This window comes from Vulpes vulpes, chromosome 1 (assembly GCF_048418805.1).
Source record: "Vulpes vulpes isolate BD-2025 chromosome 1, VulVul3, whole genome shotgun sequence".
NCBI classification, from domain to species: Eukaryota; Metazoa; Chordata; class Mammalia; order Carnivora; family Canidae; genus Vulpes; species Vulpes vulpes.
Window position 1 is genome coordinate 114,993,462 of NC_132780.1, and position 13,185 is coordinate 115,006,646.

The window sequence follows — 13,185 nt, forward strand, 5'->3', positions numbered from 1 at the left end:
TTTTCCATTTCTCTGTCCTTGATTCACCTCTGACTCAGACTCTTACTACTATAACTGCCATTTATAATGTGCCTACTAAAGGTTATGTTTTTAAAAGTGCAATGGGCATTGCATGACCTCTCAGAACAGGTGCTAGCCATAAACAACTGGTATGATTGTATCAGATAACCCACTAACAATCGTATAATGAGAGAGATACTTTAGATATATTTCCAGTTTTCACAGATGAAGGAACTGGGATTCAAAATGTCTAAGCTTGCAGGCTTGTTTAAAGACTGTATCCAAACCCAGATTTGTTTTGCTGCACAATTTCCCCTTTTATTTAATGTCATCCACCCCTTAGAGTACCCTTATCCATTAGGCAGCCTTAGGGGGCTCAGAAGACTGATCCCTTAAAGTCAGCAGAACACCCGGCGCATAGGAATGCCCAAGTTGGCAGCACTGGACTAGGGAAGTCAATCCCAGCCAGCTCAACTTGTATGGGGAGTAGATGGCATTGTACCAGGCTCACCTGTAATCCTGCCCAAACCATGCAATTTAGGGTTTAATTACATGCTGTCTTGCATTGTTTACTAATTGTTGCAGAGGTCAATCTTATACTTTCATTCATCATTCAGTCATCAAATATTTTGGAGCAACTGTGCACACTTCTCCGACAGCCCTTGTGATACTCAGCCTTGAAAGGTAGGCCAACTCAGGTAACTAGTAAATGGCCCGCTAACAAGCAAATGAGAGCTAATTTTCCTAGTAACAAATTAATGACTTTTTGTATTTATTTTGAAAATGAGCATATTCCCTTCATTACTAAAAGCTTTATAGCTAGAATTCAATAGCTAGAATTTGAAACCAGCAAGTTGGATACAATATTTTATTTCTAGCACCTCTGATCAAGATAAAAATCTTTATCCAAACATTAGCTTTGAGAATAGGAATGTATACAAAAGCCAATTTGCTTAACTACTGTTGATACTATGAATTTTAGTATCTAGTCTTTAATCTTAACTCCTACATCAGCGCTCCATTCTCTTAAGGTATACAGTCCTTAGACTTTTCTATTAATTACAGTGTATAAAATACCTTAGTTCCTTGAATTAACTTGGTTGCTTTTTAAAAAATCAGCCATTCAGAAGCCCAGAAAAGATCTTTAATGACTTGGACAAAATTTAAGTATCTTCTGAATATGCTTTTCTTACCCCATAAGTAGCCTATATACCTCCTGAAATAGTTATAGGAAATGTTACACTGGAAAAACCTCAGGTTTAGGCGTTGGTACCACCACTTAGTTGTTGGGGGATCTTAGGCAAATTACTTAATTTTTCATATCTGTATACTGGAACTGGAGTTGATCAAACCTACAACGAAGGGTTGTTGCGGGGATTCAAGACTGAGTGTACACGTAGAACCGAGCACAGAGGCTGTGAGAGTAGATGCTCAGTAAATGTTACCTTATTTCTCAAGGGGTTATTGGAAAGATTACATAAGATCATGAATATAACTGAGCTCACATAGCAAGCAATTATTGTTCAGCTTTTCCCACTTGAGCGTTGTCTCCAGTGTAGTGAATATTTGGCATTTGTTTTCTTTATCTGGTTAGTGCAGTCATCCAAACTGGATAATTCAATCAAGTCTCCACTTGGGGCCTTGTGCTTGATGATCTCATTGTTGTTGAGATCTGAGAGATGAAAATGTACATTGGAGCCACTAGAGGACAATTTTGCAATACCAGCCAAAAGCCTTTAAAATGTTATATCTGTTGATCCAAAGCTCCTACTCATAGGAATTCACCCTTAGGAAATAATCAGAATTGTAAATAAAGATTTATGACAACATGTTTAGTTAACTCTGATGCATTATCATAATAAAAATGGAAACAATCTAAATATATGACAATAGGATAATGGTTGAATAAATAACAATGTCTCTCTTTGATGGAATAGTACACAGCTGTTAAAGGCAAATTTTGGAGAAGATTTAATTATATCAGAATGTTAAATTTAAAAAGTAGGATAACAACTTCTATATACAATAAACACAATTTTGTAAAATATGAAAGTAGAGATAAATCAATGATAAAACTGGCCCCTGCTTAAATTACCAAATGCATAAGAAAAAAGTACAAAATATTGAATAAAGGTATCTGATTATGTTGTCCTTTTAAATATCTTCCAGTTCTGATCAATTAGAATCATATACTCAGTGTAGACAAAGTATGTATTTGTACTGATGAGAAAAAAAAAAAACCAACAACAATAACAAGAGGAAAATGATCAGGAAAAATACCTCAATGGGTTAGCAGTGTTATCCGGGGGTAAGTGGGTCTAAAATGATTTTCCCCTTCTTTATGCTTTTCTGTATTTTCTAAATTTTTTTCAATAAACATAGTATATACTCAGGCAGACAGATTTATTTTAAAAGAGGGAAAATTATGTAGTACCTATTTCTCTGTGTACATTTTAGTAATTTTTCTCAGTACAATCCTCTCCAGATATGCTTCACAACGAACAAGTACTCTTGTTTATGCTGTAATGGGTAGTGTGTCTGCAGCACCTGAGGGACACCCCTCTTTTCACTTCACTCACTGGGATTCCTTCCAGTTCACTCTATATAGTGACTTATGTAGACCTATATAGAGTCCCTGCTTGCTCCCTCCCAATGTAATAAATATCATGATCACTTTCATGCTAAAGGCTCCCTCCTTCATGGAGGCAAGAAAGCCCCCAGGAAAGCAAGATGCCAAAGGGAAATCACCATGAACAGAGTGGAGAGTAGCATAAAGCACCTTACCGCAAGCTTTGACTCTGTTTTGAGATGGCTGGGAGCTAGTGTTGGTGTTGGGTGGGGAGGGTTAGGATAGAGAAACTAACAGAGAGAGAAGGGAGGAACTAGACAAGGATTGCTCCAAGCAAAGGGGGAGAATTCAGAGATAACAGTGTTCTTACTGAAGTAATAATAATAAACATAATTATGTTAATACAAAGAGCCATAAAAACAATAAACACTTCTGGGGTGCCAACACTATGCTTGATGCTATTGCAGAATTAAACCCTCTAAATTAAGCTGTGATCTGCATTCTTTTTTTTTTTTTAATTTTTATTTATTTATGATAGTCACAGAGAGAGAGAGAGAGGCAGAGACACAGGCAGAGGGAGAAGCAGGCTCCATGCACCGGGAGCCCAACGTGGGATTCGATCCTGGGTCTCCAGGATCGCACCCTGGGCCAAAGGCAGGCGCCAAACCGCTGCACCACCCAGGGATCCCTGTGATCTGCATTCTGTCTAAACTCTGTGGGAAAGATGAGCAGCCACATGAGCAGACTCGGATGGAGGGAAGTATAAGGCCATGGGCCTTTATCCTGGCTAAATAGCGTTGGTAGGGGACTGTGATCTTTGTTTTCTGCTTGTGCTCTGACTTGTTGACTCGGAGCCTGGAGCAAAGATTCAAAAATAAGAATGGAGGGAATAGCGGGTCCTAAGAGAAAGTCTGAGGAAGAAGACAATGTGAAGGGGTAAGGGACATCTTTGAGATGTTGAGCAACAAATAGTATGTATAGAAATACAGAAGAATCGATCTAAGAACTTCATGCATGGTGTTTGCATTAGAACCCCACATTGCCAGTGGGAACGGTACTACTTGGAGTCATCTTTGAAAAACAGACAGTTGGATACCCCACTTGGGGCTTGTGGAGAAGGACTATTTCACTGTGGTAGAAGGCTGCTAACCTATTCCCTTGGGGGAATTAAGAGTTCTGTATCCAGGGTAGACTCCAGGCCTTGTAGTCCTGTGCCACAGGAGGAGGACAAGAAGAAGGTGGAAGCTAACAAGGTCATTGGCTGGGGAGAAAAGTAGGTCTTGGGGAATGCTGGGGGTGGGGTGGGGAGAATGTTAGTACCAGAGAAGGAAAGTGGGGAGGGAGGGAATGGGAGAAGAAAGAAGAGGAAAGAGTATAGATAGGTACACAGTTCCAAGAGGGAGTTTCAGTGTCTTTTTCACCTTCTTGTTGAAGATGGATCATCCCTTTTTTCATTTTGCCCCAAAGACAGGCCCTAAGAATCCAGGCACACATTGTTGAAAGTATCAGATAAATCAGTGAAAATCTGGCTGCCTGAATTACCAAATACATGAAAAAAGCAGCAGTACAACATATTGAATGAAATATTTATGTTGCCCCTTTATTTAAAAAAAAATTTTTTTAAGATTTTTATTTATTCATGAGAGAGAGAGGCAGAGACATGGCAAAGGGAGAAGCAGGCTCCCTGCGAAGAGCCTGATGTGGGACTCGATCCCAGGATCCGGGGATCATGCCCTGAACTGAAGGCAGATGCTCAACTGCTGAGCCAACTAGGTGTCCCCTATGTTGCCCCTTTAAACATCTTTTGATTCAGATTCGATTAAAATCATATACTCAGCGTAAAGTATGTACTTTTTTACTGATGAGAAACTTAAAAAATGGTTATGTGACTTTCTCAAAGTCACACAGTGGCTTCCTGACTCCCTGGGCAGCTGCCTTGCTGCAGAAAAGAGGCAGCACCTTCCTCCCCCACTCTTGGCCTGCTGATCAATTCTGAGGTGGCTTCCTTCCCACTTGGGCACAAACTTGAGGTTCACGTTGAACAAATATTTTAACCTTTCTGGGTCTCGTTTTCCTCAGCTGCAATATAAAGGTGTGGACTTCAATGAGGCGACCTACCCGATCTACCTCTCATCCCTGAAGAAGGAGAGGACCCAACTTGCCAGTAAGTCAGTACATGTTTAGCTTCTCAATACCGTTGAAAAGTGTTTTTACAGTGTGGCCCTAGGTCAGGATCACCACGGTCACCTGGGAACTTACTAGAAATGCAAACCCTCAGGCCCACCCTAGAATCTGCTGCATCAGAAAATTGGGGGGCGGGCCCGGCAATCCGTGTTTTAGTAAGCCTCTGGGAGGTTCTGAGGCCGCTCAAGTTCCAGAACCGCTAAATTGTTTTCCGCCCAACCCTAAGCAGAGGCGTTTAACACACGCACACGCGGAGGTAACCAACTTCTCTCTTAGGCCACTAGCCGCCTCCTCTCTCCCCCCTCGGATGCTTTTCCTGCTTCTCCATCCCGGGATGATGAATGGAGGTCAGGGCGCTGTCAGCGCAGGACGCGGCCAACCCTCCCTCCCATCCCCACCCGGTGGGTCGGGGGAGGTGGCGTCGGGGCTTCGCCGAGACCGGTTTCCTCCCAATTTCTTTGACAACCGCTGCCCCAGTTTGGGGACGTTTAATGACAAAGTCTGCTTTAGTGATGTAGCCGATAGTTTGCCGAATGAGGACGACTACTGAGACTGGGGTGTCAGAAACAGTCTCGGGGGAGCGAGTGACGGGGAGAGAGGAGGGTAGGTTGGCGAGCAAGGCTCTGGGGTGAGGCTGAAGGGGGAGAGGGGTCCGGGGGCACTGCCCTCGGAAGGGGAGCCACAAGTGGGGGAAGAGCGCGGGCTAGAGCGCAGCAGAAGGAAAATGGGCGTTAGGAGAAAACGGAGTTTGGGGGACTGGTCTGGTTTTTTTTTTTTTTTTTTTTTTCCAGCTTCCTTTCCTTTCCAAGACTTTTTCTCTGCCCCGGCTTGCTCCTCCCCCTCCTCCCCGCCTCCTCGGCTCCCCCTCCTCCTCCGCCTCGCGCGGCAATGGGAGGCTCCTAGGCAGGAGAAGCAAAAGAAGGAATTGTTTGCGAGTTCACTCATCCAAAAAAGCGTCTTCCATATGGAGGGACCGGGTGCGCCGGGCGCGGCGTCCCCTGCCTTGTGCTCCCGCCGCCGCCGCCGCGACCCCCGCTGCCTGGCGCGGAGACCCTGAGCCCCGGCCGCGGTGTCAGCCGGCGCGCGCGCACGCACTCTCGCCCTTGCACACACGCACTCGCGCCCGCCGCAGCCGCACGCGCCCGCACGCGCCCGCCCTCCCCGGCCGGCTACCGCTCGGGCCGGGGCTCCTTTGTGCTCCCGCGGCGGCCGCCCTCCGGCTCGGTGAGCCCGCGGGGGTCGCGGTGCGGGGCGTGTGGCCGTGCGCCGCGGTGCCGGGTGGCTCCCTCCGGCCGGCCGCGGGCCCCGCTCGCCCTCGCAGGAGCCGCTGCACCGGGGGTGAGTCACGTCGCTGAAGTTTGTTTTCTTTTCGCAAAAAGTTGTGTTTCTGTGTTGGTTGGGGGGGGGGGCGGTCGGAGGCCGGGCGACGCCGAGGGAGCGCCGACGGCGGGAGCGGGTCCGGGAGCTCGGCCCGCGGGCTCCGGCGGGGACCGCGGCCGAGGGGGGCGCGCCGGGCGCGGGGCCGGAGGGGTTGGGGCGAGGCGGGCCGCGGGGTGCAGGGGAGTTGGGGCGAGGGGGGCCGCGGGGTGCAGGGGCCGGAGGAGCTGGGGCGAGGGGGGCCGCGGGGTGCAGGGGCCGGAGGAGCTGGGGCGAGGGGGGCCGCGGGGTGCAGGGGAGTTGGGGCGAGGGCGGCCGCGGGGTGCAGGGGACCGGAGGAGTTGGGGTGAGAGGTGCCGCGGGGTGCAGGGGCCGGAGGAGCTGGGGCGAGAGGGGCCGCGGGGTGCAGGGGCCGGAGGAGCTGGGGCGAGAGGGGCCGCGGGGTGCAGGGGCCGGAGGAGCTGGGGCGAGGGGGGCCGCGGGGTGCAGGGGAGTTGGGGCGAGGGGGGCCGCGGGGTGCAGGGGCCGGAGGAGTTGGGGCGAGGGGGGCCGCGGGGTGCAGGGGCCGGAGGAGCTGGGGCGAGGCGGGCCGCGGGGTTCGGGGACCGGAGGAGTTGGGGTGAGGCGGGCCAAGGGGTGAGGGGGAGTTGGGGCGAGGGGGGCCGCGGGGTGCGGGGGAGTTGGGGCGAGGGGGAGTGCGGGGGCCGGAGGGGTTGGGGCGAGGCGGGCCGCGGGTGCGGGGACTGCCGCCACCGGGCCCCGGCCGCCGCGTCTGGTTCCCTGCGGCGCAGTCTGGCCGGTGGTTCCCGGAAGCTCGTCGGGTGGAAGCGGGGCCCGGACCGCCTCCGAAACGTGCCCGAAGCCTGACACGGGTGTCCCGGCTCCGCGCGCCGGGCGCGGGGAGAAGCCCGCAGTGGGTCAGCGGCACCCCCGAACCGCGCAGCACCGGTTGGCACCCCCGGGGGAGGGGGGTGATCATCCTGGCGTTAGAAAGAGAAAACACCGAAGGAGGGACCGAAGGCCGGGGAGGGAAACAGCCCCCTGCGGAGCATCTCTAGCGGGGGGGCGGGAAGGGGGAGTGTGTGCAAGGGGCGAGGCCGAGAGTGGGGTGTCCAGAGGTGTCAGTGGGGCTGGGGGAGCGGCCGGAGAGCGTGTGTGTGTGTGGGGGGGTGTTCGCACGCGCAGCATCCTGGAGTTGTGCTCTTAGATTTGTTTGTGTAACTGAGAGGTGGGGAAGTGAACCTCTGGAACAGGTGGGAAGGGCCGCTAGGGAGGGGCCAGGAGCCCAGGTGGGATCTCCTGCTGGATTGTTGAAGCCTCGCTTGACTTTCAGGGTGCCACATGTCCGCTCTTCCAGATGATGGGAGGATTTCGAGGGGCATGGGGCATCGGACCTGGAGGACTTCAGGAGGAGCGCTGGGGATTTGTTTAGTTTTGTTTGGGGGATGGTGGTGGCAGTGGCGGTGGCAGGGTTACTTGAAAGGTGGTTGTGTTCTTCCAGAGATGTGGCAGGAGAGCTAAGAATACCCAAACCACACGTCGGCAATCCTAAACAAGCACTTTATGGGTGTGGTGGGGTGTACTGCCGCTCCCCCATCCCTTCCTAGCCAGTTCAAAAGGGGTCGAGGAAGTTTTTGATTCAGAGTTCCTTTGAGTGGACTGAGTGAAAAGTGTGCTTTGGTTTCAGGCCCTTGTGCCACCCCCAAATTCCCTGTACCCGGCTCACATTTGTCACCTAGTACTTTGTTGTTCAGAACTTTGCAAACATTGGACACGGAATAAATGTAATTTTCAAAAATTTTCAGTGCACAAGTGTTTTTGATTTCTTCCACAACTGGGCCCCACACAGCTCAGCTCTGTGATGGTTTTTTTTACTCCTCTGATTACAGCCAATAAATCAATCTCCATTTCCTCCAGGTCAGCATGGACAATATTATAACACAGTCTTGTTGGACTCAGGTGGGGGCTGGGGCACCTATCCATCTGGGTGACCTATTTTCTGAACTTAAGTGAATCTGAGGCAAGAGCTTGGCCGTTTTGAGGTGTGTAACAGCTTTCCCAGGAACGTTTCTGAGGTCTTATAATTGGCACTTTTTAATGGTCTCATAATTGAAACCCAGAAGGTTCCCATGGTAATCTTGAAGCACCTTGGGGTCAGTGGGACGGAGGCAGGGTGGAAACAGCAGTGGAGTTATGATTTTCCTGCCAGGTGAGTTTTAGAGTGAGTTTATGGAAGAGGTAAAAAATGAAAGAAGAGTTGCCTCATTCTACCACTTTGCTGACTGTGCCCACCCCCCACCCCCACCCCCGTTTATTTCTCAGTTTGGCCCTTTGGGAGACTGGAGGCTGTCTATTCCTATGAAATCTGAGGATTGAGATGTCAGACACTGGCCCTTTCATCCTCTTTCAAGAGATCTAAGAGGAGTAACATTACAAGAGACATTTCCTCAGGAGAAATTGCCCAAGACACAGACATTGGCTTTACTCTGGCAAGGTTGCCAGAGGCCACCATGGTTGGTTCCTTGACCACAGATACGGGTGGGGGATGGAAGACCTTGCTTAGCTGTGGATTGGTCGGCCAACTTGTGATAAGGGGGTGTTCCTTTCCATCCTCCAAATGAATTTGGAGATATTCCTTTCTTTGAAGTGCTCTTTCAAATGTTTGGGCTTTCAGTTCTCTTCAGCAGCTTATCTGTGATTTCCATTCCCCAAGAAGGAGTAGGGGATTTTACTCATTAAATAATTCCATTGACTTCTCCAGGGCTTAAGCAAGAAGTGCAAGTGAGTCTGGTCACAGTATTCCACAAGACCCTAGAGGGTCTGGGTTCAGACTTCAGTGAAGTCACTGATGGGGTTAATGAATAAGGAGTTTTCTGTCTTTCAAAACAACTGGGAAGAAGCTGAAGATCCAAATGCATCAGTTAATTGATATCCAGTACTTTCTGACCTCTTGAGTAAGGAAGTATTAAACTGGCACCAAAAGATATTATATATTTAGAGTCTGCTTTCTGGGGAAATAAGAGAAAGGGGATGGGAGTAGAAATTGGGGAGGCAGAGGAAAAAATGTAGTGATTTGCTACATTTTAAAAAAATATCATTAAAAAAAAAATATCATTTAGAATTTCTTGTCATCTCTATACTTCAATTTATCAAATATTTCTAGTACATCAGACCCTAGAATGGGATCTTTCTTGCCCCTGAGGGAATAAGCTTAAAGTATGGTTCCCCAAACTAAACCCTTTCTCCCTCATTTTTATTTATTGCACAAGCATCTATTAATAATTTTAAAAAATTTTTTAAATGACCCATTTTCCCATACTATAACACAACTTGATTTTGTTCATCTGTGTGCATACTTTTCACATAGTTGTGATAAAAGTATACACATTTTTGTAGTCCACAGTGAAGCATCTAGAGATTTTTGTCCAAAGACTCACAGAGAACAGATGTGTCCAATCTACTTCACCTAAATCCTAAGAGTGCTCCCACATGAGGCCTTCATGTATAATATTTTTATCATTTATGAGGCCGAATCAAATATTTGGGACCTGGGCGGTGGGCGGGGGGAGAGTGGAATGGAAGTGGGTGTTTTTAATTTAGGTATCTGTGTTTACAAAAAGCCTCCCTAAATAGGGCTTTTGCCTCCTTGGAGCCCTCAGGGTTGGTATGGGTAGAGAAGGGGAGATGGAAGGCAGGAAATAAGGTTTAGACGATCCATCTCAAGTGGCACAGAGATGAGGAGTAGGGAATTTGGGTGGAAGCCCTGGCTTTTCCGAGGACTCCATTCACACAGATTCAAACCACCGAACTAACTCATTGATCGTCATAGCTGCACTGCCACTGTGTTAGCTTCCCTTTTGAAGCTTGCCCTGTCGTTCCTGCCCTTACCTTTTATTATTCTTCCATCTATACCATCTTTTCCATGCCTGCTACTACTGTGCTTCTTCATGCCCTTGACAATTGCTGCTGACACATGGCTAGACTCCCCACTGGCTACCTATCACCACACTGCCCATCCTCCATCCGTCCCATAAACAACTCAGCACCCAGCTTAAAAACAGTTTAACTTTACAACCCAAATTTTTAGCTCTCTCACATGTGGCTCTGTCCCACCTTATGATAATATTACTTTAGCAGGAGCCTTCTGCTCCAGCCCAAACCTAGCTAGTAGCTAACCCTTGATTTTATGCTGGATTCATTCCTTGCTTGCTGCCTTAGCACCCTAAACCCCTTTCCTATAAGCCCACCTTACTTTGTATGAGTCCTGCTAATAATATGTTCTTGAGAGATATATGATGAATATTGACGAAAATGGGCTGCTGGTTGCAACAGTAATGGTTTTGTAAGATTAGGCTTCAGTGTAATCATTGTCCTTAATTCATGGTTCCTCTCTTTTCTACGAGGGACCAGGTAACTAGAGATTTAAGGAAGCCTAGGATCTTAGAAAAACTGCCTTTTCTGTTTTCTTATTTATAAAATGGATTAATAAGGAATTACTATGGTTTATAGCAAGGCACCTTATAAAAAGCCAGTACTTCAGAACTGTTTATTTTGTTGTTCAAAAGATAAGACACTTCTCTTTTTCCCCAGTCTCAGCACAAACTTCTGGAACCCATGACCCATGAAGTCTTGTCAACAACAGTCACACCATCTGAGGGTAGCAGCAATGAAGTAGAAGAAGCAGGTGAGCTTTTCTGCCCACAATCTAATACCTCTCTGGCCTATTGGATCGTTTATTTTTTTAAAAATTTTTTTTCATGTTTTGTCCTCTTGAGGATACAGTGTTTCTCATCCTTTAGCATTGGAAGAGTCTGACACTGAGTGGAATCTGGATCAAACAGATTGGTTCAGACACTCTTTTAGTCAGAGCCTGTGATAACCTCTGTGACTGTGTGAACCCTCCTTTCCTTGAGGCAAATCCATTCAACATGTTGGATACAAACCATTTACTATGGGATTTGGAGTCTGAGGCTGTGTCGAAGAGTCCGGCTTGGGTTTGGGTGAGGAAAGCCCTGTGTTTATGTCTCTGTCAACGGTATTAGAGCGAAGGTCTTGTGATCTGCTCTACTGGGCAGTGTTTATTTCACAAAACCCAGAGGGATTCTGTGTCATCCCAACTTTTGAAATAGTTAGAAAATAATTTCTCTTTTTCCTAATGGTGAATTTGGCCTTATCTTCAAAGAAGGCCTTTGATGTTTGTGACAGGATTATTGGGCAGTCAGAGGAAATCATAGGAGAAAGATCAGAGCCAATAATACACAGTCAACTTCATTTGGTTGCCAGAGAAAATGTTGAGGAAAGTCTCAACTAGTTCTCCTGGTAAGAAACAGGAAAGTACATAATATGGCCAGGATAAGTAGGATTGAATTAAAAAAATAATAATAATAACTCAAAAGGAGCTGAGCAGCAAAAAGTATGGCAAAGAAATGTTTGTTCTTCTCTAAAATGAGTTTGGACAGCATTGGACAAGACGACGGTGATGATGTATGTGTAGGCTGGAGCCTTCATCCTTTCAACAAGCTTTTATTGGGTACTTGCTGTGTGCCTGGAATCAATACCAGAGCCTACGCCATCCAGAATTCCATTACTAAAGGGAACACTGCAATACAAACTGTAGTGTTAAAGTACTTGGATGGGGTCAATTAAGGAAGGCTTCTTGGGAAGCCTGGGTGGCTCAGTGGTTGAGCGTCTGCCTTTGGCTCAGGGCATTATCCTGGGGTCTGGAATCAAGTTCTACATTGGGTTCCTTGCATGGAGCCTGGTTCTACCTATGCCTATGTCTTTATGTCTCTCATGAATAAATAAGTAAGATCTTTAAAAAAAATAAGAAAGGCTTCTTGAGGGAGGAGAGTCAGTATCTCAGACTAAGTCTTAAAGACAGAGATGGGACTAGTAGGACTGAACTGTTCTTTGACTTCTGCCTATATGTGTTCTTTATTTTCTCCCTGAAAATGTACTTCAGCGGATGATAGGCTCAAGTGTACTTGAGACAGGAGATTGCAAGTTCAGAGTAGTTTTGTTAATTTTAGAAAAGTGAAAAACTGGAAGTTCTGCAGTGAGTACAGAATCTGAAATCTGAGTCTTAGGATTCTGAAACTAGTTACTGAATGGCTTTGGGGGCAGTGGGAGGAGAAACATGTGATTTTGGTTTTTCTTTCTCACCCATGTCAGATTTTAGCTGAGAATTTTAGAAACAACATCCTGAATTCAGTTTTTTACCTCTCAGTTTCATTTGCCCTTTGTTCTACTGTGTGCACCAGGTTTGCTAACTCTGAAATCATTTCCAGAGTTGCTGGTGAGGGGTCATTTCTTTTAGGGACAAATAAAAGTCGCTGGGCTCTCCAGTTGCCCAGGAACCTCCTTGGCTGCTGAGAGGTAACTGTCACACAGGATGAGAGCTACAGGTAAGAGGAAGAGGGCCCCTCTGGAGCTGGCTGACCTTGGAGGTGCTCCCCGGCACCACCTCCCACCAGGCGGGGCTGGAGTTGAACTCTGGAATAGAGCCCTCCCCAACCTTCCCCAGCCCTGCCAGTATTTTTCCAGAGTAGTCTCAGCCAGGTGCCTTTACTAGTCTGAGTTTACCTAACATTACAATCTCAGCAGGTTTATTATGTATGGGTCCCAGTTAATTGGAGAGGAAAATTGGGGGTTTCTAGCTTTATTACTTTTCTATGAAAGCAGAGGCTGCTCTTAATTATTTCACAGATCATCCCCGCCACTTGACTCTCTTTCTGCTCTCTAATGACTATCATCCCACAGTGGTGTTACCATAGCTCTTCCTTTTTATGTACCTGTGTCCACGTGAGGGGGATTTCACAGTCCAGTTAGCACAGGGAGACCACATGAAGCAGTGGAAATTCATGGCTGTTTACCTCTGTCATTATGAATGGATGTTTTGTAGTGAACAAGTTACATAAAAATCTACTGTGTTATAGCCGAGAGTTAGATTCTAATGACTCTTCCAATGTACAGGCCTTCCCAGCAATCACCTGCAACCCTTCCTTGACACCACTGGTGGTCTACCATCGTGAAGGCTGCATCAGCTCCAGGTGAAA

The 13,185-nt window shown here is 47.3% G+C and overlaps 1 protein-coding gene across 8 annotated transcripts in view; it reads left to right on the forward strand.

The window, feature by feature from the left end:
• BOC (BOC cell adhesion associated, oncogene regulated) overlaps window positions 1-13,185 on the forward strand; it is a 128,631-nt gene that overhangs the window by 44,689 nt on the left and 70,757 nt on the right. For 3 of the 8 annotated variants that reach the window (XM_072723186.1, XM_072723207.1, XM_072723199.1), the window contains exons 1-2: window positions 5,908-6,091; window positions 10,721-10,814. The gene's annotated coding sequence lies outside the window, so the exon portion shown is untranslated. Of the gene's footprint in view, window positions 1-4,648; window positions 4,734-5,156; window positions 5,357-5,637; window positions 6,092-10,720; window positions 10,815-13,185 lie in introns of those variants that run through there. The other 5 variants (XM_072723231.1, XM_072723227.1, XM_072723218.1 and 2 more) reach the window with 4 other exon arrangements.